At 40.2% G+C, this 21002-nt stretch overlaps 1 long non-coding RNA gene across 1 annotated transcript in view; it reads left to right on the top strand.

The window, feature by feature from the left end:
* The first annotated feature begins 270 nt into the window (after window positions 1–270).
* The window catches only part of LOC136786314 (uncharacterized), a 135291-nt gene continuing 114559 nt past the window's right edge, over window positions 271–21002 (top strand). The window contains exon 1 of the long non-coding RNA XR_010833693.1: window positions 271–884. This is a non-coding gene — a long non-coding RNA (uncharacterized lncRNA). The remainder of the gene's footprint in view (window positions 885–21002) is intronic.

The following is a 21002-nucleotide window of genomic DNA, read 5'->3' as shown; positions in this document are numbered from 1 at the left end:
AAATTCCCTGTCTTGCAGTTCTTCTTTCTTGTCCTGTCAAAAGGCTCAAATGCCAAAGAGTGCTTTCAATGCTTTGGGAAAAGAAAACAAACAAACACGGATTTCTCTTTGGTTTAGTATCATGTGCTGGGAACATTTTTCTTTGAAAATATTCCTTTGTTTTCATTTTTCCTTTTATTAAACCATTTGCACTTTCCGAGAAGCAAAGTGATGGTCAAGCACATCAGCAACTTAAGGAAAATATTTGCAGCTATGACTTTTGTATCAACAGCATTATTTATAAAGATCTTATTAGAAGAAAAACAACAACAACCTAAGATCTGTGATGGCTCTTTTGTCCTAAACTGGCAGCAAAATCCATGGAGTTTTCTGTTTATGTCTGTTTATTCATTTAGGGTGTTTGCTGTTTTGGTGATATTTTAATGAAATTCTTAATTGCATACCTCTCATAATTTTTCTGTAATATAAACTTTATACCTAGTACAGTGTTACAGTGTGGGCTGTAGAGATAGCACAATAATTTTTAGGAATTTCACTGGGTTACTTTCCAAAGTACATTATCATATCTCCTCAGAACTACGAGTTAAGATACATCTCATCTTGTTTTCTAAGAAGTCCTCTTTAAGTAGCATGCCAAATCCACAAAAATGACTACTCTGTAATAAGCAGTTGTCATTGTTCTGCCACTCGGGTTCATATTGAAAAGTATATTTTGATGTTAGAGCTTAAAATTGCTCTGGGACTGGCAGCCATTTTGTGTGGGGGCAGCCATTTTGTTGAGGGTGAGCGATACCCCATGCAGCTGGCGGGCCCCAAGTCTGCATTGATCTCTGAGAGGTGTTTGAAAACATCGTGGCACATTGTGACAGCATTTGGAAACTCTGGTGTGTACTGTTTTATATCTATATATCTTTATGTGTCTGTAAGCAGTGTGTATCTGTTCTCCCGAGAAGACACTTCTAAATCCTTTGTTTTTCTCTTCTTGAGAGATTTTAGGATTTGAAAGTTGTTTCCAGTGGAGAGAAAACTTTCTCTCGTGAAATATATTAACTTAATTAAAAACATTTCGACAGGGAAAAAGAACATGGCCTACCTCTGCTCATTGCTTTGTAGCTTTAAGGGTGTGACGTGGTTGTGTGGAATCCACACTGTTGCTTGACAAAATACCTGGGCTTCATTTAAAGAAATAAAAAATAAAAGTGTGGTTAAGATCCCGTATATAACCCTTGTGTTCACTGAATGAATTGTGTCATTTATGAAGTTGAAAACTAGAGTAGGCTCTTGAAACTTAAGACATGTTGTGTAAAATACATTTTCTACTCATGTTGAGACTCTGTGCTTTGTCTATCCCCTTCCCCACTTCTGCTAAAACTAACACAGTCTCCTGATGAGAAGACATGAATCTAGTCAGGTTTTCTCTTTTTTTGTTCCCTTTTTTTTTTTTTTTTTAACTGTTAATGACTCTGAGTGTTGAAGGAGAGTTTGAATTTGTCAGGTATAACTTCCTCCTGCATATGTCTTCCTCGACCAAATTAGAGTTCTTTAGTACTAGATATTTTCTCCCCCAAGCTGATCTCTCTACTTTTTTAAAATGAATTTATTTTCCAAAGGTTTCTCCCCAGCCATTGAGTGAAGTTTTATTTTCTGAAATCTTTTCACTTATTCTAAGTCTGTTTTGAAAATGTGGGCATGCGAAGTGGATGTGGCATTTTGACAGCTGTTTGAGCTCTGCTATACATGAACCTAAAAATCTGCTGGTTCCTCTCTGCTACTCTTTTATATACCTATGATCATACTAGTCCTCTAGTAGCATTTTGGGGCAGTAACACTCAACTGCTATTCACTCTTTGGACTTTACTTTCAGAATCAACTTACACCTCTCTAGTACATGGAGCCCCTTCTCAGTATGTCCTGTAGTGTTAAATACAAAGCAGAGTTAAAATACAGTTTAGGGGCAAAATACTTTGTATTCTAAATTAATACCTTTATTGGGTCTATCATTCTAAATAAATCAAATTGTTTTGCACATCTGCTCAGGATTTTTTTCTTGCCTCTCTTCCACTATCTGCCACTTGCTTTCAGTGGATTGTGATGGAATAAAATACATGGATTAGCATTAGTTGATCATTATAGCTCTCGTAGTCCAATATGATTTCTCAATGAAAACAAATTCTTGAATTCTTTTCATTATCTGTAATCCATTTAACATGGCACTGAATAGAGTTAGTTTGGTCAAAATGTCATATGCCTTTCAAGTACTTTACCAAAATCTGAGATTAGTTGTTTACCATTTTTCAGCTATTTTGGTATATGTATATCATGTTATTACTTGAAATACAAGTAATTGTATTACATTAATTAACTGCTTTTTCTATCTCCAGCAGCTAGGATTTCTAAGGCTGAATTTTAGGGAGTAATTGAGATTATTCACTTAAACATACTTTCTTGGGCAAGTGATTAACAATAATAAATAACACAGTCCTGAGTATTCTGTGTCTTCGTAGTGAGCACTTCTGCAGGCTTTCTGCTTCAACGAGGGTCAGTCATTTTAGATTTAGAATGCCTTTTGAGCTCTGGACCTTAAGCACCTTGTCTGTGCCACCCTTAAAAACAAAATGATCAGAAAGATAAATGGGAATGCATTATCTATTGCATAAGAGAGATGGGTTTTCAGGGATCTTTAGCTGTAGTGGATAGATGATCTGACATTCAGATACCAGTAACATTCAAAATGCAATTTATATATATAATAACTACAATCAGCATGAAGATCAGTGATCTGAAGTGTCACTAAAGGCTATTTAAGCCTCTCACCCCAACTGTACATTTGGTATATCTCAGGAGGCGCACAGTCTGCAGATTGCGAACAGAAAGAGTTAAATTTACAACACTTGATTTCCAGTAGTCTTTGCACAAGAACAGGTTTATTTGTCCCACTTTCTCTCCGTTGTCATGAGAACAAGACAATATCATTTATATCCCCAGCACAGTCAGTGGCAAAACTGTAAACTTTTAATTCACTTATAATCGTATCCTTTAACCTTTTTAATATTCAGTATTTTCATTGGTTGGCCTTTCACCCTTCCTTCATGGGTTATTGAGGCAATAAACAAGGGAGAGGGGAAATAACTGATGACTCAAACTGCAGAACACTGAAAATGTCACTGATACATAGTTTACAGCTTTTCTTTGGTACCTATGGCACATGGAATTGCTAATGCAGGGTTTAGACTGATCAAATCCAGTTTTGCTGCTGCAGATCAACCCTGAAATTATCTTTGTGAGCAGCAGGGGGTTCTCAGTCCCCCCAGAGACCTCTGTGGCTGCTCAACACCAGTGACTGTCCAGCCAGGCGTTACCTCCTGCAGGTCCCTTTCCTCAGCGTACACGAGTGGCTGTGGAGTGGCTGGAACGTGGTGTGGTCAGTGAATGTTTGCTGCTGCTGTAGCCTCAACATACTCGGGGTGAAAGTGCATGTCAATGCCTGTATTTGAACACAAACTTGCTCTTCATACAAATGGTTTGGATACAGGCCCCGCTAGCTGTTTGCATTGGAGAAACTCAGAAGCATAGCAGGAGAGTGAGTGCAGCTGTCCCAGTGATCTCAGAGATCTCTGCTTGTGGTGCATGCCTGTCTTGAGCCCACCATGTATCCCCCCATAGCTGTCTGAGACTGCACATAATTTGGCATTTGTTGGCCAGATACGACATGTCTACTTCCCTCAGCTTAGATAAAGCTATAAATCTGAAGCAGCCAGGTTTGTTTACATTTTATTGGGGACAGCTGAAAGAAGCCATATTGAAGCCCAAAGCTTCAGTAACTAAGACAAAAAGGTTTTAACAAAATTGAACATGAGTAAGAAAGGAAAACACCTACTCTGCTGCATTATCTTTAAATTTGAATAGCTTAAGGACTGGGAGAATGTTTCTTAATAATTGTTTGATTTGCATGAAACACTTGACCTTTTCTGATGAGTTACCAAATATCAAAAGTGTTTTTTATTTTTAATGCTTTTGGTAAAAGACATTTGATCCACTTCATTGATTTTTAATTTTTTAGAAGTATGACAGCACAGGATCATTCATCTAAAATCAGGAATTTCACCATCCAAATAGCTGTACCAAAAAGATTTTTCTCAAGATTTTTCTGCAGTTTTTGTGACTTGAATATTCTGGTTGTTCTGATGCCTCCTCAGCATTGTGAATAACAAGTCCATTCTGAAAGATGTTCACATTCTTTCGTTTTAACAACGTAGTTGCTGATTTTATTTGGAATGATTCATTGTGATTACATCTGACGTGATATACTGAATGCTACCAAATACAAAGTGTGCAGACTCTTTTAGCTTGTGTTTCATAGAAAATGGCAGGTGTGTAACATCCTTGAACTGCTGATACTGTGATCAATGGATAGAAACAAGGATTTACTTTTTTTTTTTAAAAAAAAAAAAAAGCATGTCACGAGGGCTCAGAATGAGTTGTGGGGGCACAGCTCACTTGACACAGAAGTCGAGGCATAAGAAGGCCTAATGCCAAAACAACCTCTAATCTTGCAAATAGTCCCATTCCCATTGATACTGTATGCTTGAAGCAGGTTACAGATACAACTTTTGAGAAAGGGTATTTAAATTTCCTTCTTCCTGGGTGTCAGTTTCATCAAAAGAAAGACTGAAGTTAACTTTCCTCTGAGCTTTCAGTTCACCTTTACCATCTTTTCTGTTTTCTTATCTCTGTCAGGCTGATATATGGAACAGTAAATGGTGCAAGCAAAAACCATGCTATTTCTCCAAATCTTTCAGGAGTGCCTGCCATTAAAGCTTTTACCATACTCAAGACCAATGATTTTATATTATTATGGTGTTCTGTTTTCTGTAGGTGTACTTTTTATGGATTAAAAGGAATACAACATAAGTGATGATAAAGTTGCCTGTTGATGTGGGTAGCCTACTTGTTAGTTGAAGGCTGTCTTACTGATAGAGCCTGTAGCTGAAGCTCATGAAATATTTGTCTCGGTCATGTAACTGCTTTGGTAGGTACAGGGTGAAAAGTAGCAGCAGTCTGAGGACCTGGCTTTGGAAGGTGCTCCAGGTGACCCCTCCAGAGCCAGTTCAGCCAGGGAGAACCTGGACTGAATGAAGCACGTTCTGTTGTAGTCACAAGCTTTGAAGGGCAATTAGACTCCAAGAGAAAGAATATATGTATATATATTTATTTTATCATTAGTCTAAGCCCAGAGTATCTTCAGACAGCTGTACGAGGTAATCATCTCTAGTTCAAGGAGTCTTGTTCTTTTGTGTCTGTGTTAGGTGTAAATGCCACATTCCCTCTGTCCTGCATCTGGCCCTCCCTCCTACTGGGGCAGAGGGAGTTGGACACAATGACAGGAGCTGCAGTGCTCGGCTCTGAGGGCTTACACTTGTACTCAGCCCAGCAGCAGTTGTCAACACAGTTAAAGTAGACACTGAGTCTCCTCTTGGTTGCATGAGGCACGTTTTGAATTCTTGCAAGCACCTTGCTTGGCTGGGCTGCACAATTTGCCTCAGGGCGAGTGCAACAAACATCAAGCTTACTCTGATGAAAGCCCACCTAGTGGCGGTGGGCCTTCCTAGTGAATGCTGACTTAAGGAGTGTGACCGTTGTCAGCGTGCTTGTGGCTGTGCTGAAAAGCTGGTAGTGTCACTGCAGTGGTGCTGGTAAGCACTCAGGCTGATCTGGGTGTCATTTGTGGTTACTTGCTTTGTAGTGTGTTTTTTGTTGCTTTATTTTGTTTTTGTTTGTTTTTCCCCCAGGCTGGTTTAAGCATGCATTTTGTTTGATTGTACAGCTTCCATTAAAACTACCGCAGATAAAGTGTACGCAGACCAATGCAGCTTCTGTCAATCAGTTCGACTGCTCCAGGCCTCAATCCATTCCCTGTACATTTTGTCCAGAGAATCTCTTCTTTTACTCCATGTGGAACATTGTTGTGATTCATTGTTGTTACTGGTTTTGGCATAGTTGTCCTCAGTTCATGTTAACCTTTTGCTGGTGGTGATCTGACTGTTTAGAAACATGGAGAGCGCTTGTGACTGCCAAATTTCAGAAGAGTGCCATAATCTGTATTTTTTTTTTCGTATAAAAAGAAGGGGTTGAGGCACCTGCTTCCATAGCCATACATTGTTTGCTTATATTTTACTCAAGAAAGTAACTGCTTCAACATTTATGCCAGGTCTGCTTTTCCAATGTGTGTTAGAGGCTCATTGAACCTCTAAGAACTTGCATGGAAATACATCAGCTTTATGTGACTCTAAAGAGATAAAGAAGCAAAATTTGGCATTTGAGGCACCAAAATATTTTGTTAGTAGATTTTTTCTGAACATTGGATGTAATTTTGAAAAGTGCACCATAAGTAAAGAACAGAAGTGTCTCTGCCTGAGCTTACTTTTAGAGATAATCAAGGTTTTCTGGTAGTATGGAGCGACTTGACTTGCTGTCAGCTATCAGTGCCAAAGTTAATTAGTGGCAAATCTGAGACAAGCTGCATCTGATTTTGAAGTCTATTAAGAAAATTCTTAAGACTCAATCTCTGTGGTCTTTATTGGACTTAGGCTCAGTTTGTATCAAAATTTGCCCTTCAGTCACAAGATCATCCTCATTGGTCTTTACTAATATTGTCACTGTACCGTCAGCATGAATGCCATACCGAGTGCTGAATGGGAATGCTGTGAAGTGTTTGGACTGACAAGGCAATCAGGATTATTAGAAGACTCCCTTCTAGAATGTGCAGTTTATTAGGATGGCAAATGTTGCATATTCTGTCCAAGTGGTGAATCTTTTCTTCATAAAATTTCATGGAATATTTAGTATAGCTAGTTAAGTATGAAGTTACCAATAAAACTGAAGTAATATGGATCTTAACCCATAGAAATGCAGAATAAATGCAGAATTTTAAAAATTTTCTTCATTATTAAATGGAAGCTTACTGAAGTGGCCGTATCCATCACAAGCAACTCTAATTTATACACCTGGGGCTGAAAGACCTGGGATAAGATTTTTCCTTCGATCTTCAACCTATCTGTGCCCAGCATCTGCCATAGCCTGGGGGGTGCATTTGCTCCTACAGTCTTCTGCTGGCAAACGTGTGAAAGAGCAGTGCTGCTCAACTCCTGCAGCTGGCGGCATGGCATCTGCGTGTGTATTGGCCTCTGCCAAGCTCTAGGTCTCACTCTGGTGTCATCAGTCAGCTCTGTTGTTCTGTACAAACAGGACCTAGTGCTTTGTGGCTGTGTGCTGAGGCCGGTTAGCACACCAGGTTAGTGGCCAGAAGCAGAGAAAAATGGGATAAGGTATTGTCTGGCATTCTTAAAACAACTACATCCTCCAAGATCACCCAGTCCAGCCTCTGACCTAACACTAACAGGTCCCCCACTAAACCATATCACTAAGTTCAACATCTAAACGTCTCTTAAAGACCTCCAGGGATGGTGACTCAACCACCTCCCTGGGCAGCCCATTCCAATGCCTAGCAACCCTTTTGGTAAAGAAGTTCTTCCCAATATCCAACCTAAACCTTCCCTGGCGCAACTTCAGCCCATTCCCCCTCGTCCTGTCACCAGGCACATGGGAGAACAGACCAACCCCCACCTCGCTACAGCCTCCTTTCAGGTACCTGTAGAGAGCGATGAGGTCTCCCCTGAGCCTCCTCTTCTCCAGGCTGAACAAGCCCAGCTCCCTCAGCCGCTCCTCGTAAGACTTGTTCTCCAGACCCCTCACCAGCTTCGTTGCCCTTCTCTGGACTCTCTCGAGCACCTCCATGTCCTTCCTGTAGCGAGGGGCCCAAAACTGAACACAGTACTCGAGGTGCGGCCTCACCAGAGCCGAGTACAGGGGGACAATCACCTCCTTAGACCTGCTGGCCACACTGCTTCTTATGCAAGCCAGGATGCCGTTGGCCTTCTTGGCCACCTGGGCACACTGCTGGCTCATATTCAGCTGACTATCAACCAATACTCCCAGGTCCTTCTCGGCCAGGCAGCTTTCCAGCCACTCATCTCCCAGCCTGTAGCTCTGCTTGGGGTTGTTGCGCCCCACGTGCAGGACCCGGCACTTAGCATAAGCTAAGAAATATTGTTTTTTGCAGTGGAAATTATTATTAAATTATGTTGTTATATATTTTCATTTGTTCTTGAATGGGAATATAATAATTGTCAGGCTTGCCGTACAGTGTGCATTATATTTTGTTGAACACCAACCGATGTGATCCTGCTGAAATGCCTTTCCGTATTAGAGACAGAGGCGTCTCATTAATCTGAGAGGTTCTTGCTCTTACAGATCGTTATGCATTTTCCCCTTAAAGGATTCATAAAACCTTCAAGAATTATCGCTCAGGGTTTTGTTTTCCCGGGTTATTAATAGCATTTGTGTATAAAGGCCAGTATTTCTTAAATTCCTGAAGTAAGGAAATTAAAGCAGTGGTCTCTTGTGGCAGTGAGACCATACCTTTGACAGACTGCTGAACGGCTCTGGCCTAGCCTGAAAATCAGTATCTGTGGAGCCTGGCATCGTTTCTCTTGTCTTTGCACATCTGCACTGAGGTATTGTGCGGCCTTTACTGCTCTGGGGCTCTTTCCCTTCTTGCCAACTGTCTCATCTTTCCAGTTTGCAAGCTTCCAAAGGCTTGAATTATCTATGCATATCCGGTGCCAAGCACAACAGGCATTCTGACATGGGAATTAAGACACAGGCTCTAAGGGGCTTCCCTTAAATCACGGGGTGATTGAATCAGCCAATTAGTACTTACTCTGGTCCTCCTTATCAGAAACACACAGTCGTCATGGGCACAGCAAAACTGAAGAACAGTACCCGAGTGGAATTGTGACCTGTGCCTTTGGCAGCAGGCTTTCTTGGCTGGTGTTTGGCTAGTGTGTGCTCACAGGAAAACTGCCCGTGGAAAAAAGGGACTCTGTAATTGACCTGGGATAAGATAGCCAAGTCTGTCAGAGTTTTAACAGGTGTTTAGACTGTGCTCTTAGTTATATGGTCTGAATTTTTTGGTGGACCTGTGTGGTGCCAGGAGTTGGACTCGATGATCCTTGTGGGTCCCTTCCAACTCGGGATACTCTGTGATAAACCCTTTATCTAGCTCCAGGTGAGAAATTTCAGTGGTGACCTTGGAGCAAGGTAACTTGCTGAGCAACATGATAGCTCATCATTTTCATAATACTTCCCACATTTTAAATCATGTTAGCCAACAAGCGTTAGGATAAAACCTTGATCTTGTTGAAATCAGCAGCAAAAGTGCCAGATGCTTTTATCAGAAATTCACACCTAGGATTGCCAAGCACTGAAGTTCAAGCTGTCATTGCAGGCACTTGGAAACTGAGCAGATTTCATGACATGTCATGCCCTTGAAGTGTAAGTGCTAATTGAAAGATTAAATAGAAATGATATATGCTCCAAAAAAGCTGCCAAGTTTCTGTATTCTTAGTTATGTCAATAAGGTTTTACAGATGTTTACTGTCTAAGGTTTGCTTGATGAGTACATAAGGGCTGGATACAGAACTAGATCCAGCAGGGGAAAAAAATGGAGAGAAACTTGTCTTAAATGTATATTTGAAAATAAATGTGTATTATTTCACATTATTTTGAACTAGCGTTCACTACAGACAGGAGGGTGAGTTGTAGGACTGGATGAGATTGTCTCAATTGAAATTTGTGCTTTGAATAGTTCACAAGCACCATCAAACCTTGTGGGGAGTTGATCAGAGTTTCCAGTATAAATTAAGGCAGTATGTTTTTGAGGGGGAGCATGTATGAATAATAGATGTCAGTTTAGAGAGAGCCAGTCATTGGGTAACAGCCATCATTTGCAGCTAGAAGGGGAAATTAAAACACATGTGGGTCCACTTCTTTGTCATTTGATGTTTTTAATAATGTTACTAATTCATTTTATATTAAACAGTCACCGAAGATGAGGTGAGTGACTAGAGATTAAATTAGTGGGCTATTCTTTCTGTTCATAAAACCTATTTAACACTAAGCACCAAGCCCAAAAGATATTAAGGAAACTACAACTCCTTCGTTCTGCGCAATATCACTTTAAAATAAAGTTAATCTAAGTCATGATGTGCATCTACAGGTTTTATGAGTGGCTATAAATTTCAGGAAATTAATTTCCTCATAATCACGTGTACAAGCTAGCCTTTTTGAACAGACATTTTTAGGTTAATTGCTGCTGGTTTTTTTTTAGAAGTTTGTGTTCACATTCAGTCTCCTGAAAGGGAGAAGGCAGTTGCTTTAATTTTAATATCAAAAGCTTTGATTTTGAGTTTTCTTTCAATCAAGTATTTGAGATAGTGCTCTATGTTACAGAACATAGAAGCATACATCACTGTTTTAATTTTGTTTGTTTTCATGGTAATTAGCTGATTATTCAAATACTGTGTTTATCAAGGAATTGCTAGTGGTTTATTACGTAAAACAGAGAAATCATGAGGTAGGGTGAACCAGACGTAATACTACTGATTTCATTAGTATTGGACAACTTTGTAGGAGTTGCAGGTCTGGCTTAAAAATCAAAATGCAATTATTTTGCAGACGCCAAAAATGCTTTCAGAAGGTCTCAGTTTGTTCTCTCTATTGATACTTGTCCATCGTGTATTGTCTGGAGTTCTGATATGACTTCCAAAAGTTGAAACAAATATAACCCCCATACCCAGCCAGTGGCATTATGAAGTTGTCTCTGACACTTTTATGAACATGCATGATTCTAATTTTCAGTAAGCATCAGATCTGTCACCTCAGATGTTATCTACATCTTCAGTCAAGAGCACTTCAAGTCTACTTCAACAGCAGTTGCCTTATGCTGATTAATATTTACTTGCATGGTCTTGTCAGTTACTACTTGAAACACAGAAGGCACCAAAACAGTTCAATTTCTGTAATCATAGATGATAATACACTGTTTTGAAATTATTGCAGCAATTTTATGGGAAAAAATTATCACAATTTACATAAATCAAGCAGTGACCTTATACGTGCCTTTCTGACAGTTCTTGCAAATTATAAGAATGCTGTTTAAATAAGAGAAATGTGGTCTCTTCCCTACAATATGGATTTCAGTCGTAGAGGCTTGACTCAGTGGTTTGCAACAAATACCTTTCAATCTTTTAGAGAATAAAAAAAAAATGTAAGCACGGAACTTGAACGTAGTAAGGTATAGCACAGACAACAGGATTGTGCAACACAAAGGTAAAGGCTTATACAACTCAGAGCTCTACATGAATTTCTTTTCTAGCAAACACCTTTCTTATTCCCTAGATGTTCAAGCCAATTCTGTTTTACGTGTCCATGTGGAATGGATTGACTGAAAAAGTTCCACAGATTAACTGTTCTTCATATATTGTCAAATATAAATGAAAACAGAAGTTTTGCATCCTCACTGCAGGAGCATGTTGCACTCTTTCACCATTGTTTCCAGTTATTTAATGACTTGAGATATCTGGTGTGTATTTTCTGTGTGAATCTGGGACTCATTGTGTTAGATCTTCTAACTGCAAATTGAGTTTGACCTAGCATTTTACAGGGTCTGTGTCTGATGGTCTTTCTCTCTCCATTCCTACCAAATAAGCTACTTTTTCTTGGTTCAATCAGGATTTTATGACCTCTGCCCAGTAGTGTGTGATGTTTTAGTGACTAGCCCTGTTCTGCTGATACTTTTGAATTACAAAGTGGCATATTCAATGGGAGTAAGGGCCTGAATGGTGCCGGAATGAACCGTCTTCTTGGTGCAAAGGAAGCATAAGGTGATGAGAATCAGGCTGAGGAAAGACAGCATTTGTTCATACTTCATCTTTTTTTTTTTTTTTTTTTTTTTTCTTTCCCACTAAGGTAGAAACGAAAACAGCTGAGAGCTACAGACGGTTTTCTTTCCTGTTGTCCCCAGGAGTGTAGCTTGTGGGACTGGAAGAATGAAAATTACCCTCTCATGCTTCAGATGAGTTGGGTACCAAGGGATGCTTGAATCAAGTTCTAATCAACAGCCAGTTCTCTCTGTGTAGTTAGATGAGACAAAAAAAAGTGAATGCAAAACAATTATGGAAGTCAGTCTCTGGCACACTAATTAGTGTAGGAGGGAAGTCAGAGAACAGCCTGTTCCTTTGAGGCATTACAAGATGGTGTCATCAAGGTATACTGACTCCTGACCTCATTTTTTTGTGTACTGATATGAGCAGGTGGCAAGGAATATGAGTCGTTTGTGTACTTTCAGCTCCAGAAACCTGGGAGGCTTATGTTGCCCTTTCTTTTACAATAAACGTTCAACCTTCCCTGTTGAATATCTTTTCGTTCTTTTCATCCTTTCTTTGTCCTTGCTTGAATATATATCTGTCAAGTTAGACCCCATCTGTGTGTTCTTAATTGTGTAATAAAGCTTTGCATGATTACAACTGGAGTGGTCAGGCTGAGACATGACCGTCTGCCTATACCCTTGCAATTTTTATGCAACTTGTAATTACCTGGGCACGAACTAAGTACTTCAGGTGTCTGAGTTGGATGTTTGTAGGTCCAACCGTGTGACTTACCGTCTATCAGGTTTTAATAAACATTGCTGATTTATGTTGAAAAAAAAGAAATTCTAGGGTAAGCTGAAAACTGGACCCTAATTATTTTTGGTTTTATGGTTCCTAATTGGTGGTTTGAGCTGTGTGAAGTAAAGTTTTATTAAAAATTGCTAGTTTATTTTGAATCACTTGTACTGTGTTGTACAAATGGCAGCCTTTGGAAAAACAATATGCAGGGCAGTAGGACCATGCAATTATCCTGAGTGGTTTTATTGAAGTAGAGGAAACTGTCCACACATGCACAAATGTTGAATGCTCCATGTTCTGTGACTTAGTAAACCTTAGCTGGGTTTGTCTGGGTCTCACAGGTTCTCGTGTGTCTTCAACAGGAGCTCCCTACTAGTTCTGGCGTTGGTATGTCAGGCTTTTTTACTGCTCTGCATGAATTTTTGAGCATATGCAGTTGAAATTGCAGTGGGCTTTTAATTATCCAAAAGTAGTAGGACCATACCATCTCTGGGTTATGGAAAGCTTATGGTTCTGCAGCACATTTGTTGCTTCTTCAAATAAGAGCTTGTCAGGTACGCTGCTGAGTTGTTTCCCTGAAAATGAGTTCATCAGCATTAGACAAAGTGAGAGAAAATATATGCAATAATGTTATATGTAACAAGAAATAAAAACAAGAAGAAAAATGGCAGAAGGAAAAACAGATGCAAACAGCAACTTGTCCAAGTCAATGAAGAGAAAATTGTAAGATTCCATTGTACTTGGCTTTTAACTATTTAAGGTCTTCCAGCCTGCAATGCCTGGCACAAAGAAACTTGCCAGAAGTACTCACCTGAAAGGCAGGCACAAACTGAGTCACGTTTAAGCTTCTGAAAATGAAGATGAAGGGTTATACTGGATTTATTTGGACAATACTATTAAAAGATGGCAGAATCAACAATCCAAGTGGTTTAAATATACATCAGGGAGGTTTTCTAGGCTCAGAAGTCACTGGACCTTTCCAAGCTGGTCAGTATAGTCTATTCAAGTAAGCAAGCTGATGACTGCTCACTGGAATTTCTCTCTTACGATTTTGCTGGAAAGTCTCTTAAAAAATTACCTGTTAAACATGTGTGACATAAATGCTTGTGTTTTTTTTTTGTGGTCCTTGCAAGAGGATACTCTTTACTTATCTGTGCTAAACCTTAGCAGACACTGCTGTGTTCTTAACAAGACAGCGTAGCAAAAAAAAAAAAAAAAAAAAAAAAAAGGAAAAAAGGATTTAAAAATAAACAATACATGCCAAGACATAATTCTTTATTTTGTAAAAAGCAGCATAAAGTGAATGAGGGGTCTGGTGCATATTAGGAAAAGGGTCACAATATTAATCGTTTGGAAGCTGACCCACACTAGGACACCAATCAAAGTTAATGAGCTGAGCGTACATTAAAAGGACGATATATAACATGTCTGCTTTAATGGCATCTCTTCTCTGCTTTTGACTGCACCTTCAGATAACATAGAAATGATGAATGAGACTCTTAAATTAAAAGCCATGCAGGCTATCATTAACTGAATTCAAATCAGAAAGACTAGCATCCCTTACTGTAGAAATGGACTTATGGCAAATATGACAGCCCTCACCCAAGCATTTCAATTTACCAACAGAAAGTTTATTTTAATAAATATTTATTCAAACAATATATACTCTATCTCTTCTCCCCTGGCTGCCAGTCTGGAAGACATCAATTAATGTATCTGTCTGGCTGTATGCTTGGTGGCTGAGTTTTAAGCTTTTTTAAAGAAGTAAAAAAAATAAGTAAAGTAATAAGACAGTAAATAATAGAACCTACTTGCTAAAGCAAAGTAGGAAGCAAAAGAAAGCTGTAAATGCTTTCTTAGTTAGGTTTTTTTGTTTTGTTTTTAAGCTGGAATTTTGCAGCCATGAGGGTGAGTGGCACTACATACAAGAAATTTCATGCAAGTGATTCTAGGGCCTGTATTCTTTGTCAAGGTTGGAAACATGAAGATACTGTCTATTTCTTGTGCTGCTTTCATTTAGTACCAGAGAGGCAGAAGAAACTGGAGACTCTGCCATTCACTTGGTGGTGGTTAACTCTCGATGGGATGGAGCTGCTATGATGTGGAAAAATAAAAACAGGATTTGGAGCACCTGTCCTTTGAAGACAGGCTGAGAGAGCTGGAGTTGTTCAGCCTGGAGAAGGCTCCAGGGAGACCTCACAGCAGCCTTCCAACACCTAAATGGGGCTACAGGATAGCTGGGGAGGGACTCGTTGTCAGGGAGAGCAGTGAGAGGACAAGGGGTAATGGCCTTAAACTAAAAGGGGGTAGATTTAGGTATTATCAAGAAATTCTTCACTCAGAGGGTGGTGAGGCCCTGGCCCAGGCTGCCCAGAGGAGCTGTGGCTGCCCCATCCCTGACAGTGCCCAAGGCCAGGCTGGATGGGGCTGGGGGCAGCCTGGGCTGGGGGCAGGGGGCCCTGCCCAGGGCAGGGGGTTGGAGCCAGGTGGTCATCGAGCTCCCGTCCAACCCAAACCGTTCTGTGATTTCTGTGATTTATCCTTTGGAATTTACAGCCTAAATGAATGCAAAACACAAGAGAGGCTGATAAAGTCTTGTAGGTCATTTTATGTTGTGAGTTGTTTTGATGTTCTTCCCATGTAGAAGTGAGTCATGTTTTCAAAGAAAAAAAAAGATAAATTTTTATTTGTAACTTTCTGTCTTTAACAACTCTTCAAAGATCTTTGGGTTCTCAGTACCCCAGGAAGTCCAGAAAGGCCTGTACTTTCAAAGCCAAAGAGGACTTCATGCAGAGGCTTCTGCCTATGAATGCCACGTAAATTATGTAGTGCAGTCTGAGAGCCTTTATTAAACTTGAGGTGGAGATCTAAAATCAGGACTTAATGGCCCTTTGAATGTTTTAGATCATTGTATTTCTTTCTGAGGGCAAACGTTACATGGTTAGATCGATCCCTGTCTTCTCCTGCTGTCAGCAGCATTGCCGTAGGCCATTTGGAGGGAGGTGACTTGAAGCCCCCGCCAGGGAGCTGTGGAGCTCAACAGCTGATCCATTTGTGCTGCTCTCTCTGAGGCACGTTCTGTACACGACGGAAGGCAATGCTACAGCAGCAAGAAAAGAGCTGTACCCAGAATCTACTACAGCCAGCGTCTGCAGACTGCTGAGGGGCTGCTGAGTTGGACTAGACTTCGTGGCATGACTGAGTGAAAGCTCTACATCCCTACCGTGCTGGAGTAGCATCTGACCTGAGATGAGCTGTTGCCAACCAGACGAGAAAAGGGCCTAATGTGGAGTGTTAGTAGAGGAGGACGGGGAACTTCACGAGTTTGGTTTGAGGGCATTTAGGGCCTGACCTCACCCTCTGATATCCCAGTGCTTTGGTGCTAACCACTCAGAGGAGCTAAGGACATCAGGTTTAGTCATTACCACTGAAAAATCTCAAGGGCATTCTTTTTTTTTGCCTAGCTTTAGTCTTTCTTATATCAAGTGACTTTCATGAAGTATTGCATATGGAACAGTAAGTTGGTATCAAGTCTGTCAAGTCTCAGAGACTTTTACTGTATATTGTAAAGCGAGCCTGGATGCAGTCGAGTCAGATGCATGCCTCTGTTGATTTTTAATAGAAAGAAAGGTATAAGGGAATTGTTCTTGGCATTTCCAGCATTATAATATGAAAGCACAGGAAGGATCTTGGTATTTAAACACAGCTGTGTACAGGCATAGTGCCCTTTGCTGCACACCATTAACTGAGGATTAAAGGAGATGTAAGGCTGGCAGCGATGAGAGATTTCAGAGGAGCCTTATGGTTTTCCTGCTCACCTTGTCAGTAAAAATAACCAAGACTTGCTAGGGCTTACTGGTGTTGGCTGTTACCAGGGAGACTGAGGTTCAAGTTATTTTTAGGGAACAAAAAAAATGGTGTTTGTGGATGTATGTCAAACCTTTTTCCTCTAAAGCAACCATTATGTGTAGGGCAGAAGTGTCCGTGCTGTAAGAAGCAGGAATGTCAAGAATCAGACCAAAGGTCACTGGGAGCTCAGTTCTTCCACCAGTGGGGAAGCTGAGCAGTAAAAAGTCGCTCTTGATGAAGTGCCTTAGAAGACTGCAATTACTGATGTCTGAGGAAAAGAAGTGCTTAACAAAAGGAAAACTTGAAAGACGACTTTTGCTCTGCAGATGATACTGAGTAACACACGTAGGGGACTAAAAGCAACAGGGAGCCTGAGCCATGTCTTAGTGTGGCCTACAGGATCTATGTGAGGTTTAAGCTTCTTGGGGCACTTGGTAAGATTAAAGCTCCTTGAGCTGGGTTTTTAGCATCAACCCTGTTCATACCCAGAGTATATCGCAAGCAGTGTCCCCTTCTGCTATCCTCTTAAGCTTGCGTGTACCTGCTTTTGTAACTGAGCCAGGTGTTACGTGTGTCCTGGTCATCTGTGGTGCAGGTTTTGCTGACAGATGCCTAGCATCTCGCTGAAGAGATGAAGAATAACGTCAATGTCATGCAGCTTTCAACTCGATGGTTTTGAAGGGATGTGTTTCACTATCAGGTACACAACATCCTGTCCAGTTTGTCCAGTGCTTTCAGTTTAGACCAGGTGTTCTCCTGTCCCATCACAGCAATGTGGTTTGGGGCTGGCTGAGAGGAGCAGGCACGCATTACCGTCTAATTTCTTATTTCTTAGTTTTAAGCTGCCTCCTTAAAAGTGACCAATGTCTAGTGTTGCCATTTGCAAGCTTGTAAAATGTAGCAATCCTAGTAAGACTGTTCCTGTAGCAAGAAGAGTTTCTGAGGCTAATACCCAATTGATACTCAGTTAGCACTCATGAGAGTATTTTTTGGAAGTCTGTGCAGGGAATGATCAAGAAGTACATCTGTTTTTGAAAATGGCAATATAAATCTCAAAGAAACTATTTACATTTTAATAGGCCTGTTCTCTGAAAGTTCCTGGGTTCTGATACTTCTGATTAGGAAAATCATCTCTGGACCCACATTTTTATTTGGTACAATAACAGTCCTAATGAAATTATCTGCTATTAATGTGGATGCACGTAATGTGCAATTACAGAGGAATTCCATTGTCATTTAGCAATGAATTGTCATAGCATCCCTTTAAAGACTAGGATTTCACCAACAAGCATGGAGAACAGCATCTAAAATAGTTCTCAGAAGATCAGACTGAAAAGTATCAGCCACTTCTTTTAATCAGGAAAAGCTCTTTTTTGTTTTCAGCTTCTTCGCCAATACAACTTGCTAAAAGGCCGCCTGATAGAGAGCTAGGCTTCCAAGTAGCTGCGTTCTGTTTAAGATCTAGGCTCCTTGGTGACCTGGATATTTTTAAATACTCACTCGTTGGTGTCTGTTAATCAGTGTTACAATACCTGAGTCTTTTCAGTGTGCAAAGAGGTTTGTGTTGTCTTTGATCTTTAGGAGGGCTTAGAGTCTCCATGAGCTGTGTGTCCCCCTGTGTGAAATGACTGCAGCCTGGGACTTACTCTAGAACAGCTGACAACGTTGCCTAGTAATGTTGCCAGATGCTTCCCATGATAAGGTCTGTAATGTCCGTGACCTTTTTTTCACACCTTTGACCATCAAGAGAGTGAATTTTTCAGTGTAAGGCCCTTGCTGAAGACTTATTGTTGGGGGGTGGGTGGGTTGTATTTTGTTTGTGTTTTGATGCACAGAGAAGGAAAAGCTCCACTGTGGTCAAGAATGAAGCTGGGACATAATGCATTCATCCCTGTTAAAATTCTGGTGACTTTTCCTTTGACGTGGCCTGGTGCTCTGACTCTTTGAGGCAGGAAATTGAAATCTGTTATGGATTAACCATCGGGGCAGAGATGTGCCTTTTGATTTCCTCCTGAAATTTGAATGAAGCCGTTCCCTTTTTGGTTTGGTTTTGTTTCATTTTTTAGTCAGTGCAGCTTGTGATTTGCTAACCAGGTAACAGGGTTTTTTTTGTTAGCCTCTGTCTGCCCCTCCTCCAAAAACCGCCGCACGAACAGGGAGGTACACAGAAGTTGATCATCTATGATTTCCCTCTCATCTTTTCTCTGCAGTAAACTTGAGTAATTCCCATGAAGAACTTCCTCCTGCGACCTTGCAAAGATAAACCTAGCCTCTGTTTTCTAGCATGATACACTTTCTTCCTCTAATCCAGGTCTTTGGCATCTTCATGGGCTTAACATTTGGCACCCTTTCTCTGGAAAATTTTAAATGGCTCTCATCAAGAGTTTTTATTTATATATATATATATAAAACAAATTTATAACTTAACCTGAAATTTTCAAACATGCTTAAGGAATGTGAGGCTTCTCATCTCCAATGAGAACACTTCCAGAGGTTTTCAAAATGTCAGGCTAGATTATTAGGAAATGCCAAAACAAATTACGTCTCTAAGAAAAGGCCAGAAGAGAGATCTGTGAAAACTCTTAATAAAGTCCAGTGGCTTAAAGAATTTATATATGGTTAGTGTTAAAATTAAGATTGCCAGTTTGGCAGTTAGTCACCAGTGGGCAGTTGTTTATCACAACATCATGTAAAATTTTGTTGACAGATCATCACAGTTGCCTTTTTCTATTTAAGAAATTCATGCCTGGAGCATCTAATGTGAAGTGTATTGGAAAAGATATGTGCAGTGCATCTGTCTCTACTAAGACAGTTACTAGTCCATGCTGTCAATCTAACCACTTTCAGAAGCCCTAAAAAAAAAAAAAAAAATTAGAGAAACATTTATGTTTGTGAGATGTTCAAATACTTTGTTTTTGAGAAGCGAATGCTTAAGCGATTAGGCAGATATCACCGCTATTTTATAAAGGCAGAGAATCAGAACAGGCACAATAAATGTTTAATCATTTGTTTTATTTGTTATATTTATTCACTACAGTTCATGAGGAAACTAAAAAACATATTAATTGCTTTTTTCTCTGTGTTGTGCAGTGATAGGCACATTTCCATCTTATGGGGAAAGGGCAGGAGCCATAAGTTTCCCTATAGAACTTATTTCAAATGACTAGAAGAACTCCTTCCAACCTCAGTGGACTTTGGGTCCTGCCCTGGGAGATTTTATGGGCTGCCCACAGTCACTCCCGTGATCTGTGGATGAGCCGGAGGGCAACCCAGTCCTAATGCCTCTGCTTTCTGTGCCATTTTTGCAGCCACTCTTAGAATTGTCTTGACCTAAATGTTGTGGGAGAGATGCAAGCTAACTTGAGTGCTGCTGCTGCTAGGACTGAAGTTACTCCAGGTGTCATGCCAGTGTAACAGATGACCCAATTTTGATGGGCATCTCAGCGCAGTGCAGTAGAGCGTGATGCCAAAGTCACTGAGTTAATGTCAGTCCTGCCAGTCTGCACTTGCCATTTGGGGCAGCATAGGCATTGGTAGACTGAGAACACCTGACCCTGATTTCATTTGTACTACTCCTTTGTACTATTCCTCGTACATCCTCCAGGAAATGAGACGGGCCTCAGATTCGAGGCATACGGCAAATGCAGATGAAGTGAAACAGCATTATTTATATCTGTATTCAACTTACATAATTTTGAACAAAGGAATAACATTTATCCCTGAGGTGTTGGATGTACTGGTAATTAGCTGTGGATGTCTTATTACTGCAGTAAATAGCACCATCTAGAGCTCAGGATGGTTTGTAAGTCATCCTTCTAGATTGTGCATGGTAGACTGGTTTGAATGTCAGCTGTAAAATGGACATGCACTGGCTGTAAAGTAGTATTTTTTTGTATTTATACTGGTGTAGGCACATATATATGTGTGTGTGTATACGTGTATATATATATATAGATATATATATATAAAAAATGAGGGAAATATTATATGTGCCCCCTAGTAGCAGAAAGCTTAAATGATGAATGTATTCATATTTACAAATGCAAAGCTTATAGATACTTGCTTTGCATTTCCAGAGTCCTTTGGAACTGTGGTTGTCAGCTGGTGTTAATGCAGCAAGTACTGTTTCTCCTGTGCAACAGGCTTTTCCAAGTATTTGTGCCCAAAATAGAGCAATTTACTCTGTGGTATGTGGTATATTGCACTGCATAGAAGATTCTGTCACCTGTGCAGCTTTAAAATATCTCCTGAATTTGACTGTGTAAAATTAGTAGCAGCAATTTTTGTTATAGTGAAGCTGGGTGACTGTAGGAGAGATCAGAGCTGCTGTTTCAAGCAAAGCCTGCATGCTTGATAGGGCCTTCTGTGCCTGTTAAGTAATGGGAGTGTCTTGGCCAGACCTGGGATTATAATCTTCTTGATTAAAACCGTTTTGGATTTCTTGATTCGGTCCAAATCTCTGAAAGCTTTCTGTTGCTCAATAGATAAATAAATAAATTTGGAGACAAAACCAAATTAAGTAGACCAGCATCAACCCTGAGGTAACTGTAATAACAATTCAATTTTTTTAAAAAATGGTCTTTAGTT

Source organism: Anser cygnoides, chromosome 9 (assembly GCF_040182565.1).
Source record: "Anser cygnoides isolate HZ-2024a breed goose chromosome 9, Taihu_goose_T2T_genome, whole genome shotgun sequence".
Taxonomy (NCBI): domain Eukaryota; kingdom Metazoa; phylum Chordata; class Aves; order Anseriformes; family Anatidae; genus Anser; species Anser cygnoides.
Note: the sequence above shows the minus strand (reverse complement) of the source record. Positions and strands in the feature narration are given on the sequence as shown.